The sequence below is a fragment of the Oncorhynchus nerka genome, unplaced genomic scaffold, assembly GCF_034236695.1.
Source record: "Oncorhynchus nerka isolate Pitt River unplaced genomic scaffold, Oner_Uvic_2.0 unplaced_scaffold_998, whole genome shotgun sequence".
NCBI lineage: Eukaryota > Metazoa > Chordata > Actinopteri > Salmoniformes > Salmonidae > Oncorhynchus > Oncorhynchus nerka.
The window spans coordinates 62,759-78,098 of NW_027040300.1; the positions used below are offsets into that span (position 1 = coordinate 62,759).

The 15,340-nt window shown below is 43.4% G+C and overlaps 1 long non-coding RNA gene and 1 pseudogene across 4 annotated transcripts; both read left to right on the plus strand.

Moving 5' to 3' along the window:
- LOC115126011 (plasma membrane calcium-transporting ATPase 3-like) overlaps positions 1–15,340 on the plus strand; it is a 180,375-nt pseudogene that overhangs the window by 56,748 nt on the left and 108,287 nt on the right.
- On the plus strand, positions 10,420–14,302 carry LOC115126232 (uncharacterized). 4 transcript variants are annotated; one of them, XR_010463503.1, is made up of 4 exons: positions 10,420–12,555; positions 13,181–13,244; positions 13,834–14,068; positions 14,153–14,302. It is a non-coding gene; the product is annotated as an uncharacterized LOC115126232 (long non-coding RNA). The 4 variants fall into 4 exon arrangements; XR_010463504.1 differs by having other exon boundaries at positions 10,421–12,555; positions 13,862–14,068; XR_003863108.2 differs by having other exon boundaries at positions 10,424–12,555; positions 13,181–13,216.

Below are 15,340 nucleotides of genomic sequence, written 5' to 3' on the forward strand. Positions count from 1 at the left end.
AAATCTCTGCATCTTTGGATAGGGGAGCAACTTTGGTTTTAGAAGTGGGGGGTTGGAAATAATAATATATACAGTTGAAGTCAGAAGTTTACATTCACTTAGGTTGGAGTCATTAAAACTCGCTTTTCAACCACTCCACAAATTTATTGTATAGTTTTGGCAAGTCGATTAGAACATCTACTTTGTGCATTACACAAGTAATTTTTCCAACAATTGTATACAGACAGATTATTTCACTTTATCACAATTCACTGTATCACAATTCCATTGGGTCAGCAGTTTACATACACTAAATTGACTGTGCCTTTAAACACCTTGGAAAATTACAGAAAATGATGTCATGGCTTTAGTTGCTTTTGATAGGCTAATTGACATAATTTGAGTCAATTGGAGGTGTACCTGTGGATGTATTTCAAGGCCTACCTTCAAACTCAGTGCCACTTTATTTGACATCATGGGAAAATCAAAAGAAATCAGCCAAGACAGCAGAAAAAAAAATTGTCGACCTCCACAAGTCTGGTTCATCCTTGGGAGCATTTTCCAAATGCCTGAAGGTGCCACGTTCATCTGTCCAAACAATAGTATGCAAGTATAAACACCATGGGACCACGCAGCTGTCATACTGCTCAGGAAGGAGACGCATTCTGTCTCCTAGAGATGAACATACTTTGGTGTGAAAAGTGCAAATCAATCCCAGAACAACAGCAAAGGACCTTCTGAAGATGCTGGAGGAAACATGTACAAAAGTATCTGTATCCACAGTAAAACAAGTCCTATTTCGACATAACCTGAAAGGCCGCTCAGCAAGGAAGAAGCCACTGCTCCAAAACCGCCATAAAAAAGCCAGACAATGGTTTGCAACTCCACATGGGGACAAAGATTGTACTTTTTGGAGAAATGTCCTCTGGTCTGATGAAACAAAAATAGAACTCTTTGGCAATAATGACCATCGTTATGTTTGGAGGAAAAAGGGGGAGTCTTGCAAGCCAAAGAACACCATCCCAACCGTGAAGCACGGGGGTGGCAGCATCATGTTGTGAGGGTGCTTTGCTGCAGGAGGGACTGGTGCACTTCACAAAACATATGGCATCATGAGGGGGGGAAATTATGTGGATATATTGAAGCAACATCTCAAGACATCAGTCAGGAAAGTAAAGCTTGGTCGCAAATGGGTCTTCCAACTGGACATTGACCCCAAGCATACTTCCAAAGTTGTGGCAAAATGGCTTAAGGACAACAAAGTCAAGGTGTTGGAGTGGCCATCACAAAGCCCTGACCTCAATCCTCTAGAAAGTTTGTGGGCAGAACTGAAAATGCATGTGTGAGCAAGGAGGCCTAGAAACCTGACTCAGTTACACCAGCTCTGTCAGGAGGAATGGGCCAAAATTCTCCCAACTTATTGTGGGAAGCTTGTGGAAGGCTAACCAAAATGTTTGACCCAAGTTAAACAATTTAAAGACAATGTTACCAAATACTAATTGCGTGTATGTAAAGTTCTGACACACTGGGAATGTAATGAAAGAAATAAAAGCTGAAAGAAATCATTCTCTCTACTATTATTCTGACATTTCACATTCTTAAAATAAAGTGGTGATCCTAACTGACCTAAGACAGGGAATTTTTACTTGGATTAAATGTCAAGAATTCTGAAAAACTGAGTATAAATGTATGGCTAAGGTGTATGTAAACTTCCGACTTCAACTGTATCTCCATTCCCATGTCGTCCTCTAAGACATATATACTCCAAACAGCCTACCCGACCGTCCGGATGTGTCCGCATGGTCCTAAAGCACACCGTTGCCGCGTTTTGTATCACATTCCAATTATAAAATTGGGGGGAGGAACAAAAATTAAATTACAAAATGTAATTGGAGGGAACTACAGTGAAGATTGAGTCTCTCTCAACAAGTTACATTTCGATCAATCTGATGGTGGTCTAGACCACGAAACCATCTATGGTTTTGTTCAAGCCTCTTGACATGCTTATCACTTGTAGAACAGCACCCTGCCTAAACTTGGGGCTGCAGGGAACTGTCCTGGCCATGGAGAAGATGGAAAAATCAAAAGGGAAAGCGTATGAAACAGTGTAGCACCATGACGAGCCTAGGTGAAACAAACAACCAAAAACCCAGACCTGAAAGAGACCTTTGAAAAGAGCCTATATCCTGTTGCAACCGGTTTGACTGACTTAACTGGAACAGCAGCCCACAACACATGGTGAAATTGCACAACAATTCAACATCATTGATATAGAAGTTGACATGATGCATGACCTCAGCAGGAAGGGCCTTGACAAGGAACAGTACAAGTGATTCCAAATCAGATTTACACATGGTAAGCAGATATCATTGCGAGTGTTGCAAAATGCTTGTGCTTCTAGTTCCGACAGTGCAGAATATCTAACGTGTAATCTGACAATTCCACAACAACTACTTAATACACACACATCTAAGTAAAAGGATAGAATAAGAATATGTACGTATAAATATATGGATGTGCAATGACCGAGCGGCATAGGGAATGCAATAGGTGGTGAGTAATGCAGGATATGTAAACATCATTATTAAAGTGGCATTAATAAAGTGACTAGTGATCCATTTGTTAGTGTGGCCAATGATTTCAAGTCTGTATGTAGGCAGCAAATAAAATAAATGTTATTGATCACATACATGTGATTTTTGCGGGTGTACCGAAATGTTTGTGCTTCTAGCTCCGACAGTGGAGTAATATCTAAGTAATATCTAACAAATTACACAATATATACCCAACACACACAAATCTAAGGAGGAATGAATTAAGACTGTATACACATTTGTGAGGTTTTTAGGTGACAAATTTCCTTAGCCTCCTGAGGTTGAAGAGGCTAAGTTGCGCCTTCTTCACCACACTGTCTGTGTGGGTGGTCCATTTCAGTTTGTAAGTGATGTGTAGGCCATGTAACTTGAAGCTTTCCACCTTCTCCACTATGGTCCCGTCGAAGTAGATAGGGGGGTGCTTCCTCTGCTGTTTCCTGAAGTCCACGATCATCTCCTTTGTTATGTTGACGCTGAGTGAGAGGTTGTTTCCTGAAACCACACTCCCATAGCCCTTACCTCCTCTCTGTTGGCTGTCTCGTCATCGTTAGTAATCAAGCCTAATACTGTTGTGTCGTCTGCAAACTTGATGATTGAGTTGGAGGCATGCACGGCCACGCAGTCATGATGTTTCCTACCTTCACCACCTAGGGGCGGCCTGTCAGGAAGTCCAGGACCCAGTAGCACAGGGCGGGATTCGGACCCAGAGCCTTAAGCTTAATGATGAGCTTGGATGGTACTATGGTGTTGAAGTCAATAAACAGCATTCTTACATAGGTATTCCTCTTGTCCAGATGGGATAGGGCAGTGTGCAGAGTGATGGCGGTTGCATCGTCTGTGGATCTATTGGGGTGAATTGAATTGGGTCTAGGGTGGCAGGTAAGGTAGAGGTGATATGGGTAGGTTTTAATAGTCACAGTGGGTACTACATCTCCGATACACTTCCTTATGAACTCGGTCCCCGTATCCGTGTATACATCTAGATTATTTTTGCACGCTACCTGGAACATATCCCAGTCCACGTGATCAAAACAATCCTGAAGCGTGGATTCCGATTGATCAGACCAGCGTTGAATAGTACGAAGCACGGGGACTTCCTGTTTGAGTTTCTGCCTATAGGACGGGAGGAGCAAGATGGATTCGTGATCAGATTTGCCAAAAGGAGGACAGGGGAGGGTCTTGTAAGCATTCCGGAAGTTTAAATAGCAATGTTCGAGAGTCTTGGTTGCGCGAGTAGGAGAGTCAACATGTTGATAGAATTTTGGCATCCTAGTCCTCAGATTTGCTTTGTTAAAATCCCTCGCTACAATAAATGCAGCCTCAGCCTCAGGATGTGTGATTTCCAAGTTTCTATAAAGTCCAGTGAAGTTCGAGGGCCATCGAGGTTTCGGCTTGAGGTGGGATGTAAAACGGCCGTGGCGATGACGGAGGAGAATTCTCTTGGGAGATAATTTGGTTGGCATGTAATTGTGAGGTATTCTAGGTCTGGTGAATAAAATGACTTGAGTTCCTGTATGTTCCTAGAATTACACCATGAGTCGTTAATCATGAAACACACCCCTCAGCCTTTCTTCTTCCCTGAGAGATGTTTATTCCTGTCTGCATGATGTACTGAGTATCCTGCTGGCTTTACCGACTCCGACAGAGTATCCAGAGAGAGCTATGTTTTTGTGAAACAAAGTATGTTCCAGCCCCCGATGTCTCTCTGGAAAGAAAGCTTTGCTCGAAGCTCATCAACTTTGTTATCCAAAGACTGGACATTAGCGAGTAATATACTCGGAAGCGGTAGGTGGTGTGCGCGCCTCCTAAGTCGAACTAGCAGGCCGCCTCGAGTGCCTCTCCTCTGCCGGCGAGGTTTTGAGTCGGCCCCTGGAAAATTTTTGATTGCTCCGGGGAGAGTGAACAAAGGATCTGGTCCAGGGAAGTCGTATTCCTGGTCATAATGCTGGTATTTCTGGTGAGTAACCACCGCTCTATATCCAATAGTTCTTTCCGGCTGTATGTAATGACACACAACATTTCCTGAGCTAATAATGTAAAAAATAGTACATAGAAAACTATGCAGTATTTTTTTTTTTTTTATGAGCCAGTCGCTGTGGATGTTCAGTTGTGTGTCCACTGTGGATGTTCAGATGTGTGTCCACTGTGGATGTTCAGATGTGTTTCCACTGTGGATGCCCTATGTGTGTCCACTGTGGATGCCCAGATGTGTTTCCACTGTGGATGCCCTATGTGTGTCCACTGTGGATGCCCAGATGTGTGTCTACTGTGGATGTTCAGATGTGTGTCCACTGTGGATGTTCTATGTGTGTCCACTGTGGATGTTCAGATGTGTGTCCACTGTAGATGTTCAGATGTGTGTCCACTGTAGATGTTCAGATGTGTGTCCACTGTGGATGCCCTATGTGTGTCCACTGTGGATGTTCAGATGTGTGTCCACTGTGGATGTTCAGATGTTCTTGAAAGGGGAAGAGGTGGTGAGGCACAAACAACAATTCCCGAAAAGTCAGGTCCATGAACACTCTGTGTAAACAAGAAGGAAAGCAGTTCATTACAAGTAAAAAAACAAACACTATAGGGACCAGAACAAGCCACTTGCTATCAAATCTGCCAATGTACCCTTGAGCAAAGCACTTCACCCAAATTTCTCCAGGGTCCCTGTCAATAATGGCAGATCCCTGGCCGTGACCCTACTCTCCAAGTGTGTTTTAGGGGAGTGGGATATGCCAAACAAAACTTTTCCAGGTAATACCACACACTTTTCCAGGTAATACCACACACTTTTACAGGTAATACCACACACTTTTACAGGTAATACCACACACTTTAACAGGTAATACCACACACTTTTACAGGTAATACCACACACTTTTACAGGTAATACCACACACTTTTACAGGTAATACCACACACTTTTACAGGTAATACCACACACTTTTACAGGTAATACCACACACTTTTACAGGTAATACCACACACTTTTACAGGTAATACCACACACTTTTACAGGTCACACACTTGAACAAATGTGAAACAGGACAAATACACCCCCCCCCCCCCATTTTCACCTCTGAATTTGGAGTCATTTTATTTTGGGTGGATATTTCTTCCATCTTCTGCTCGTCAATTAAATTAGTATGGCCTTATGTAACATTGCAGTGTCATAAAGTTATACAGTCAATTAAATTAGTATGGCCTGATGTAACATAACATCGTCATAAAGTTACATGGTCACACATCATTCTTTCTGTCTCTCTCTGTCTAGGCCTGGTGATGTCAGCTATAACAGTGCTCATCTTGGTGTTGTATTTTGTCATCCAGACGTTCGTAATAGAAGGTGAGATGTTTTTATATTGGCAACAAGCATAGGAAATGTTCATGTCGAAGTGTTGCAGGTTGAGTCAATAATGTTGTTGATGTGTTGCAGGTTGAGTCAATAATGTTGTTGATGTGTTGCAGGTTGAGTCAATAATGCTGTTGATGTGTTGCAGGTTGAGTCAATAATGCTGTTGATGTGTTGCAGGTTGAGTCAATAATGCTGTTGATGTGTTGCAGGTTGAGTCAATAATGCTGTTGATGTGTTACAGGTTGAGTCAATAACGTTGTTGTTGTGTTGCAGGTTGAGTCAATAATGTTGTTGATGTTGTGTTAATAACGTTGTTGTTGTGTTAATAATGTTGTTGTTGTTGTTGTGTTAATAACGTTGTTGTTGTGTTAATAATGTTGTTGTTGTTGTTGTGTTAATAACGTTGTTGTTGTGTTAATAATGTTGTTGTTGTTGTTGTTGTTGTGTTAATAACGTTGTTGTTGTGTTAATAATGTTGTTGTTGTTGTGTTAATAATGTTATTGTTGTTTTAATAATGTTGTTGTGTTAATGTTGTTGTTTTGTTAATACCGTTGTTGTTGTGTCAATAATGTTGTTGTTGTTGTGTTAATAATGTTGTTGTTGTTGTGTTAATAATGTTGTTGTTGTGTTAATAACGTTGTTGTTGTTGTTGTTGTTGTGTTAATAATGTTGTTGTTGTTGTTGTTGTGTTAATAATGTTGTTGTTGTTGTTGTTGTTGTGTTAATAACGTTGTTGTTGTTGTTGTTGTGTTAATAATGTTGTTGTTGTTGTTGTTGTTGTGTTAATAATGTTGTTGTTGTGTTAATAATGTTGTTGTTGTTGTTGTGTTAATAACGTTGTTGTTGTGTTAATAATGTTGTTGTTGTTGTTGTTGTTGTTGTTGTGTTAATAACGTTGTTGTTGTGTTAATAATGTTGTTGTTGTTGTGTTAATAATAATGTTGTTGTTGTTGTGTTAACGTTGTTGTTGTGTTAATAATGTTGTTGTTGTTGTTGTGTTAACGTTGTTGTTGTTGTGTTAATAACGTTATTGTTGTGTTAATAACGTTGTAGTACATTTAAGTGATAATGCCAGCGAAGCAGGTTTTTGTTGGATATATTGGCACGGGTGTTGTCTTGTCTTGCTCTGTCTTGTCCTCTGTTGCTGTCTCCTCCTCTGTCTCCTCCTCTGTTGCTGTCTCCTCCTCTGTTGCTGTCTCCTCCTCTGTCTCCTCCTCTGTTGCTGTCTCCTCCTCTGTTGCTGTCTCCTCCTCTGTCTCCTCCTCTGTTGCTGTCTCATCCTCTGTTTCTCTGTTTCCTCCTTTGTTTCTCTGTCTCCACCTCTGTTGCTCTGTCTCATCCTCTGTCTCGTCCTCTGTTGCTCTGTTTCCCCCTTTGTTGCTCTGTCACCTCTGTTTCCTTCTTTGTTGCTGTCTCCTCCTCTGTCTCCTCCTCTGTTTCCTACTCTGTTGCTGTCTCCTCCTCTGTCTCCTCCTCTGTTGCTCTGTCTCATCCTCTGTTTCCTCCTATGTTGCTCTGCCTCGTCCTCTGTCTTCTCCTCTGTTGCTCTGTCTCGTCCTCTGTTTCCTCCGTGGTTGCTCTGTCTCGTCCTCTGTTTCTCTGTTTCCTCCTTTGTTGCTCTGTCACCTCCTCTGTCTCGTCCTCTGTTTCTCTGTCACCTCCTCTGTCTCGTCATCTGTTGCTCTGTCACCTCCTCTGCCTCGTCCTCTGTTTCTCTGTCACCTCCTCTGTCTCCTCCTCTGTTGCTGTCTCCTCCTCTGTTGCCGTCTCATCCTCTGTTTCTCTGTTTCCTCCTTTGTTGCTCTGTCACCTCCTCTGTCTCATCCTCTGTTGCTCTGTCACCTCCTCTGTCTCGTCCTCTGTTGCTCTGTCATCTCCTCTGTATTGTCCACAGTTTCTCTGTCACCTCCTCTGTTGCTCTGTCACCTCCTCTGTCTCGCCCTCTGTTGCTCTGTCACCTCCTCTGTCTCATCCTCTGTTTCTCTTTCCCCTCTGTTTCCTCCTCTGTTGCTGTCTCCTCCTCTGTTGCTGCCTCCTCCTCTGTTTCCTACTCTGTTGTCTCCTCCTCTACCTCCTCTGTTTCCTACTTTGTTGCTGTCTCCTCCTCTGTTGCTCTGTCTCGTCCTCTGTTTCCTCCTATGTTGCTTTATCTCGTCCTCTGTTTCCTCCTCTGTTGCTCTGTCTCGGCCTCTGTTTCCTCCTCTGTTGCTGTCTCCTCCTCTGTTTCCTCATTTGTTGCGCTGTCACCTCCTCTGCCTCCTCCTCTGTCTTGTCCTCTGTTGCTCTGTCTCATCCTCTGTTTCTCTTTCCCCTCTGTTTCCTCCTCCTCCTCTGTTTCCTCCTTTGTTGCTCTGTCACCTCCTTTGTCTCGTCCTCTGTTGCTCTGTCACCTCCTCTGTTTCTATGTTTCTATGTCTCCTCTGTTTCCTCCTCTGTTGCTGTCTCCTCCTCTGTTGCTGTCTCTTCCTCTGCCTCCTCCTCTGTCTCATCCTCTGTTTATCTGTCTCCTCTGTTTCTCTGTCTCCTCCTCTGTTGCTGTCTCCTCCTCTGTCTCCTCCTCTGTTGCTGTCTCCTCCTCTGTCTCCTCCTCTGTTGCTGTCTCCTCCTCTGTTGCTCTGTCTCCTCCTCTGTTTCGTCCTCTGTTGCTCTGTCTCCTCCTCTGTTTCCTCCTCTGTTGCTCTGTCTCCTTCTCTGTTTCCTCCTCTATTGCTCTGTCTCGTCCACTGTCTCCTCCTCTGTTTTCTCTGTTTCCTCCTTTGTTGGTCTGTCACCTCCTCTGTCTCCTCCTCTGTGTCTGTCTCCTCCTCTGCCTCCTCCTCTGTTACCTCCTCTGTGGCTGTCTCCTCCTCCTCTGTTTCTCTGTCTCCTTCTCTGTTTCCTCCTCTGTTTCTCTGTCTCCTCTGTTTCCTACGGCGATACGGATATCACTTATTATTGATATCTACATAGCGCATTGATGTGAATCACACTGCTGCCCTCTCATTTAGCTTCTTACGGATTGTAGATGGCTGTTCACAAATCTAAATGTCTATTTGAACCCAATAATGGTTCAATTCAAAAAGTTTAAGCTGCCTATCAATCATTGTTTTTGAAACCAGTGGACAGCCAGTGAAAAATGCGCTCTTGCAACAGCTGCATAGTGCGGATTCCAGCCTATGGAATTATATAACAGTGGGGCTTTTATTGCTCAATCTATTTCACTGTAAAGTCTACAGTTGTTGGGGCACATGGACAGGAAAGTTCGATTTGATTTCAAATGCAGCATGTGGCATTCATTTTTCACATGCAAATTTCAGTAGTGCTCTAAGCATGCCATTCCATGAGGGCAGCATTTATTTTTCAACTCAAATCAATGAGCCCAATCAAGTCCTCCATGACAACAAAAGCATAAACAACAGAGTAGGGCTGGCTAATAAGTCCTTAGTTTTTGGGGTTATGCTCAGGTAAAACTATTTGGCTAATCTATACTTCCATATTTCGAAGTCCTATTCTTGAAGATCAACGGGTATAAAATTTATTGGAATGACTGGAATGCTGATAAACTTTGGTTTTTAATGTAAAAATATAATTTAATAGTATTATTATATTTAGTAGAAAGCAATGGGTTCGAAGACGCCTACATAACCAACCCATAAAGTGAAATGTAACATCCATGTATTGCCAGCTATGTAAACTTTAACATTGATTTATCCTGCAATAGATGTTGTTCAATTGGTTACATACATTATTGTCTTCTTCTAATGCCTCTTAAAGGGAAAGTAACTAAAAGTAATCTAAAAGTAACTGAATGTAATCAGATTACGTCCCTGAGTTTGGGTAATCCAGAAGTTACGTTACTGATGACAATTTTAGACAGTAACTGTAACGGATTACATTTAGAAAGGAACCCCAGCCTACCCCGGCCTACCCCGGCCTACCCCGGCCAACCCCGGCCTACCCCGGCCTACCCCGGCCTACCCCGGCCTACCCCGGCCTACCCCGGCCAACCCCGGCCTACCCCGGCCTACCCCGGCCTACCCCGGCCAACCCCAGCCTACCCCGGCCTACCCCGGCCTACCCCGGCCTACCCCGGCCTACCCCAGCCTACCCCGGCCTACCCCGGCCTACCCCGGCCTACCCCGGCCTACCCCAGCCAACCCCAGCCAACCCCAGCCAACCCTGGTCACTAACAGGCCATATCAACGGCAAGCTAATCTTCTTATAATGTTTGGGTTGTCTCACATCCGTTGGTGATTGGGAGTCCCATAGGTCGGAGCACAATTGGTCCAGCGTCGTCCGGATTTGGCCCGGGGTAGGCCGGGTTTGGCCCGGGGTAGGCCGGGTTTGTCGGGGTAGGCTAGGTTTGGTCGGGGTTGGCTTGGGTAGGCCGGGTTTGGCCGGGGTAGGCCGGGTTTGGCCGGGGTAGGCCGGGCTCGGCCGTCCTTGTAAATAACAATTTGCTCTTAACTGACTTGCCTAGAAAAATAAAAGTAACATTTAGAAATAAAACATTGTTTGAACATGCAGTACATTTAGTGTGTAGTGAAATATATTTCCATGCTGAAGCCAATAATCAAACATGTTTGTTGCGACTGCCTATTGTAGGGTTAGTGCTGGGAACCATGATAAGCTCAGTTCCTGACGATGGCTCACCTCTCATTGGGCAGCTTCCTTTCATTAATTTGTTTCCACCTCTTAATTTCCGTCCTTGCCTCTTTTTTTACCTCACCTTTTCCCAGTCCCCTCCCACTTTCCCAGTCCCCTCCCACTCACAAGGCAGGCAATTCGCTTGTCCTCCTCTTTACTAGAGGCTGTTCTCACTAATCTCACTGCAACCCCCCTTCTGGTCTCTGATCACTACTTAGTTTCCTTTTTTGTCTCCCTCTCCTCCAACTCTAACCACTCAGCCCCTACCCAGATTCCCTCTCTCTCCCTTCCTCTATCCTATCATTTGTCCCTTCTGCTAAATTCTTCTCTCTCCTGTCTCCTGATCATGTATCTTCGACCCTACTCTCGTCCCTTTCTGCATCCTATGACATTGTCCCCATTCCTGCCGGTCGGCTTGACCCTCCCCGCCTGCTCTGTGGCTGAGTGACCCCTTGCGAGCTGACAGAACAGGGCTGCGGGCAGCAGAGGAAAAATGGAGGAAAACTAAACTTTCGGAGCACTTATCATCCAAGACAATTTCCACCTGCTCCTCATTCACTCCGCCTATTGCGTCCACTGGTCCCACTCACACATAACTACCCCACGCCTTGACCACGTTCTCCACTTTCTCTAGATTAAATTCTGTGACTAGTGAGGTCCGGCCACCCAACAACCTGCCCGCTCGACCTCATCCCCTCCTCCCTCCCTCATCCCCTCCTCCCTTCTCCAGACCATCTCTGGAGACCTTCTCCCTTTCCTCACTTCCCTCATCAACTCATCCCTGACCCCCTGACTGAGTCCCCTCTGACTTCAAAATGTCCAGAGTCACCCCTTCTCAAGAAATCAATACTCAATCCCTCGGATGTCAAAATCTACAGACCGGTATCCTTCTTTTCTTTCTTTTCAAAACACTTGAGTGTGCTGTCTCTGACGAACTTTCTCGTTATCTCTCTCAGAATGATTTTCTTTACCCTAACCAGTCAGGTTTCAAGATGGGTCACTCAACCGAGACTGCTCTCCTCTGTGTCACGGAGGCTCTGCTCGCTGCCGAGACTGCTCTCCTCTGTGTCACGGAGGCTCTGCTCGCTGCCGAGACTGCTCTCCTCTGTGTCACGGAGGCTCTTCTGGACCCTAACCAGTCAGGCCTCAAGATGGGTCACTCAACCGAGACTGCTCTCCTCTGTGTCACGGAGGCTCTGCTCGCTGCCGAGACTGCTCTCCTCTGTGTCACGGAGGCTCTGCTCGCTGCCGAGACTGCTCTCCTCTGTGTCACGGAGGCTCTTCTGGACCCTAACCAGTCAGGCCTCAAGATGGGTCACTCAACCGAGACTGCTCTCCTCTGTGTCACGGAGGCTCTGCTCGCTGCCAAAACTGACTCTCCCCTCTGTTCTCATCCTCCTAGATCTATCGGCTGCATTCAAGACCATCAGATTCTCCTCTCTGCAGTCTCAGACTCTGCACACTCTTGGAATATGGGATTATAATGATAACAGAACTATATGAGTTTTTATTTCTAATTTCGTTGTCACACATTGAGATTATTGGTTGCATCTACGATTCGTAAATATGCAATTTAATTTTGCACACTTGTATCCTGATGAGTGAAAGATTTAACAACATGTAATTTGACATTTGAATACATGAAATAAGATTTGCATAATCTATTTTCAGAATTATTATAAATCAATTTACAAGTATTAATATTTTTCTGTGAATAAAAAATGACTGATACTTACTGATATTGAATCTACATGCGCTCGGGGTTCTGTCACTGTCGTCACGTTACCAAGAGAGTTTTGTAAATTTGTACACAGAGATTCGCAAATAGATATTATATTTGAGCAGTTCTGGGGGCAGGACCTTTTACTCCTGACCAATCCGTTTCCTCTGCCAAAACCACAGACATCTAACCATTGGCTGGATTGTTCCTTCAATTAAATCTCAGGAAGTAGCTACCCACATGAGCCAAAGAGGACGAGTTAATTCAAACCAAAACAAGCTACTTGAAGGTAAAAGTCTCTTTTTATCTGCGTGTATATAGATTTTTGTGTGAAAAGACAGTAGTTCGCTTATCATGTGAAATATAAATGTACATTTCAGATGAACCCCAGACCAACCAATACAAGCTGGCCTCTGACATTCATCATAGCTTTATCAGACAAATATATTTGCTAGTTAACCATCGGATTGATAAAGCTGCTGTACAGTCGATGCGGTTAGCTAGATAGATGTCTAGCTAAATTGAAAATGTAGGGAAAGCAAGCTAGTTAACTCCCACTATCATCACTGCATTGTAACTAATGTTAGCTAAGTTTCTAGAAAATAAAAACGATATATTTGCTCTCTATATTTTAAAGACTTGTTACTGACTTTTGAACACTTGTCAAACTACTTTATTGATTAGTTAGTTGGTGACTGTTGCTTTCTCAACAGTTGCATTCTCAATTTAACAGCAAATAGACTAGCTAGTTAAAAGTAAATGGGGACAACTTGATCAAGTTTACATGTAAAATTGTTTTAAAAAATGATGGCACATTTTAAGGTAGTTATGGTTCCCAGCAACTTGAACCAGGACTGCAATTTGAGCAGTGAGATTAATTTCTTCCCCCCCCCTCTCTCTCCTCTTTTACTCAGGTTGAAGCACATCCCCAACACCCAGACAGACACCAGGTAAAACACCTTGGAGTTTATTCACAAGGTTAGAATGAGAATAATGTGTGGATCTAATTCTATCATGCAGACTTGTAGCCAAACGTGTAACTTGGGAAGCTCATTCAAAAACACAGACATGGGAGATTTCTGTCCCAGGGGACTAAACTGTGGCAAGGGGACTAAACTTCTACATTCATTGGGATGCTAGAATGATTGTGGATCATTCTGAATGAATCGGGAATAATGATGAATGGGAAAGTTACCGACGCACAATTACAAATACTTAACATTCTGATACTTTAATACACAAGTGAATTTTCCCAATAATTTTGGTCCCCTACAATGGCGGGGACTATGTACAAAAAGTGCTGTAATTTCTAAACAGTTCACCTGATATGGATGAAAATACCCTCATATTAAAGCTTTAACCTCAGGCATTGTATAATTTCAAAGTGCTGGAGTATAAATCCAAAACAACAAAAAAATGCACTGTCCCAATATTTTTGGATCTCATTGTATGTAAAAAAAATAAAAATAATATTTTTTTTTTAAATTAAATTAAAAAAAAAAAAAAAAGTTAAATATGCATGACTTAGCATTCAGTACCTCTATCCATCTCTTTACATGTGCTACAGAGGCAGAATATTCCAAGAACCTCCACAGCCATCTGACCACCTACCTGCAATCTCTCCACAGCCATCTGACCACCTACCTGCAATCTCTCCACAGCCATCTGACCACCTACCTGCAATCTCTCCACAGCCATCTGACCACCTACCTGCGATCTCTCCACAGCCATCTGACCACCTACCTGCGATCTCTCCACAGCCATCTGACCACCTACCTGCGATCTCTCCACAGCACAGAGAAGTAAGCTCCACTGGTTGTGATATACTTGACACACTCCCAGACTTTTATTTTAAAAAACTAACATGTCCACCCCTTTACCTCTAGGTGAGTCTGCTGGGCTGTGGAACTCTAGAACATCAACGAACCTGCCACCCTGTCAGCAGACAGTTCCCAGAGGAAGGATGCAACTATCAAGGCTGTAAATGGTCACATTTGGGGGATGACCACCAAATGCAATAAAGTTTTGTATAAAACTACTCATGTTTTTATTTTACTTAAATCGGTTACAAAACATAACTTTTTCATGGCCTGTTGGTCTCTTCATTTTTACTAAACTACTATGATAACTTAAACATCAGACCACAGGCAGAAAACACTTGCGAGCTTATGGTTCAAAAAGCTCTCAGAATCAATCAGCACTGAAAAACGATCTGATGTGATTGGTCAAAATACCAGTTAGTGGAAAGAATATCAGAATTGGGCTGCCTGTCTCAACGCAGCCAGAGACAAGTGAATATACTATAAGTCAGTTCTAGTGTTTTTGGCAGTTTCTTTTGAGTGGTTACATATACAGTACAGGTTAAATGTGACTCTTGCTGTAACTAAAGGGACGGTCCTAATGAAGGCCCTAGTATTCAGTTAGGCTGCTTGAAGATGTCACCATCCAGGCCCTTATCACTGCAGTGGCCTGATGGAGAGATGACAATAAATAGTTGTCCCTTTCATCACCAAAGACGTGTTAGTATTTACTTTGCTTTCTAGTGATCTGACTCCCTCTACACCTGAAATGGAATGACAACAAAAACATGAAAACCAATGCCTTAGACCGCTGGGCTCCCGAGTGGTGCAGCGGTCTAAGGCAGAGAAGTCCCTACAAACCCGGATTTGATTCCCGGCTGTATCACAACTGGCTGTGATTGGGAGTCCCACAGGGAGGTGCACAATTGGCCCAGCGTCGTTAGGGTTTGGCCCGGGTATGCAGTCATTGTAAATAAGAATTTGTAACTGACTTGCCTAGTTAAATAAATATGTGCACATCAGAAAATGATACCAACCAATAGCCCATTTGCTGTGAAATTATAAGGTCAATTTTTCTTTCTAACTTGTTTCAGTCACCAATTAATCAATGAACAGGAAGTGGAAGGAAGTAGATTGACAAGTGTTCAAAAGTCAGTAACAAATATAGCTAGCATAAACACTACCTATCAAAAGCTTGGGGTCACTTAGAAATGTCCTTGTTTTTGAAAGAAAAGCTATTTTTTGTCCATTAAAATAACATCAAATTGATCAGAA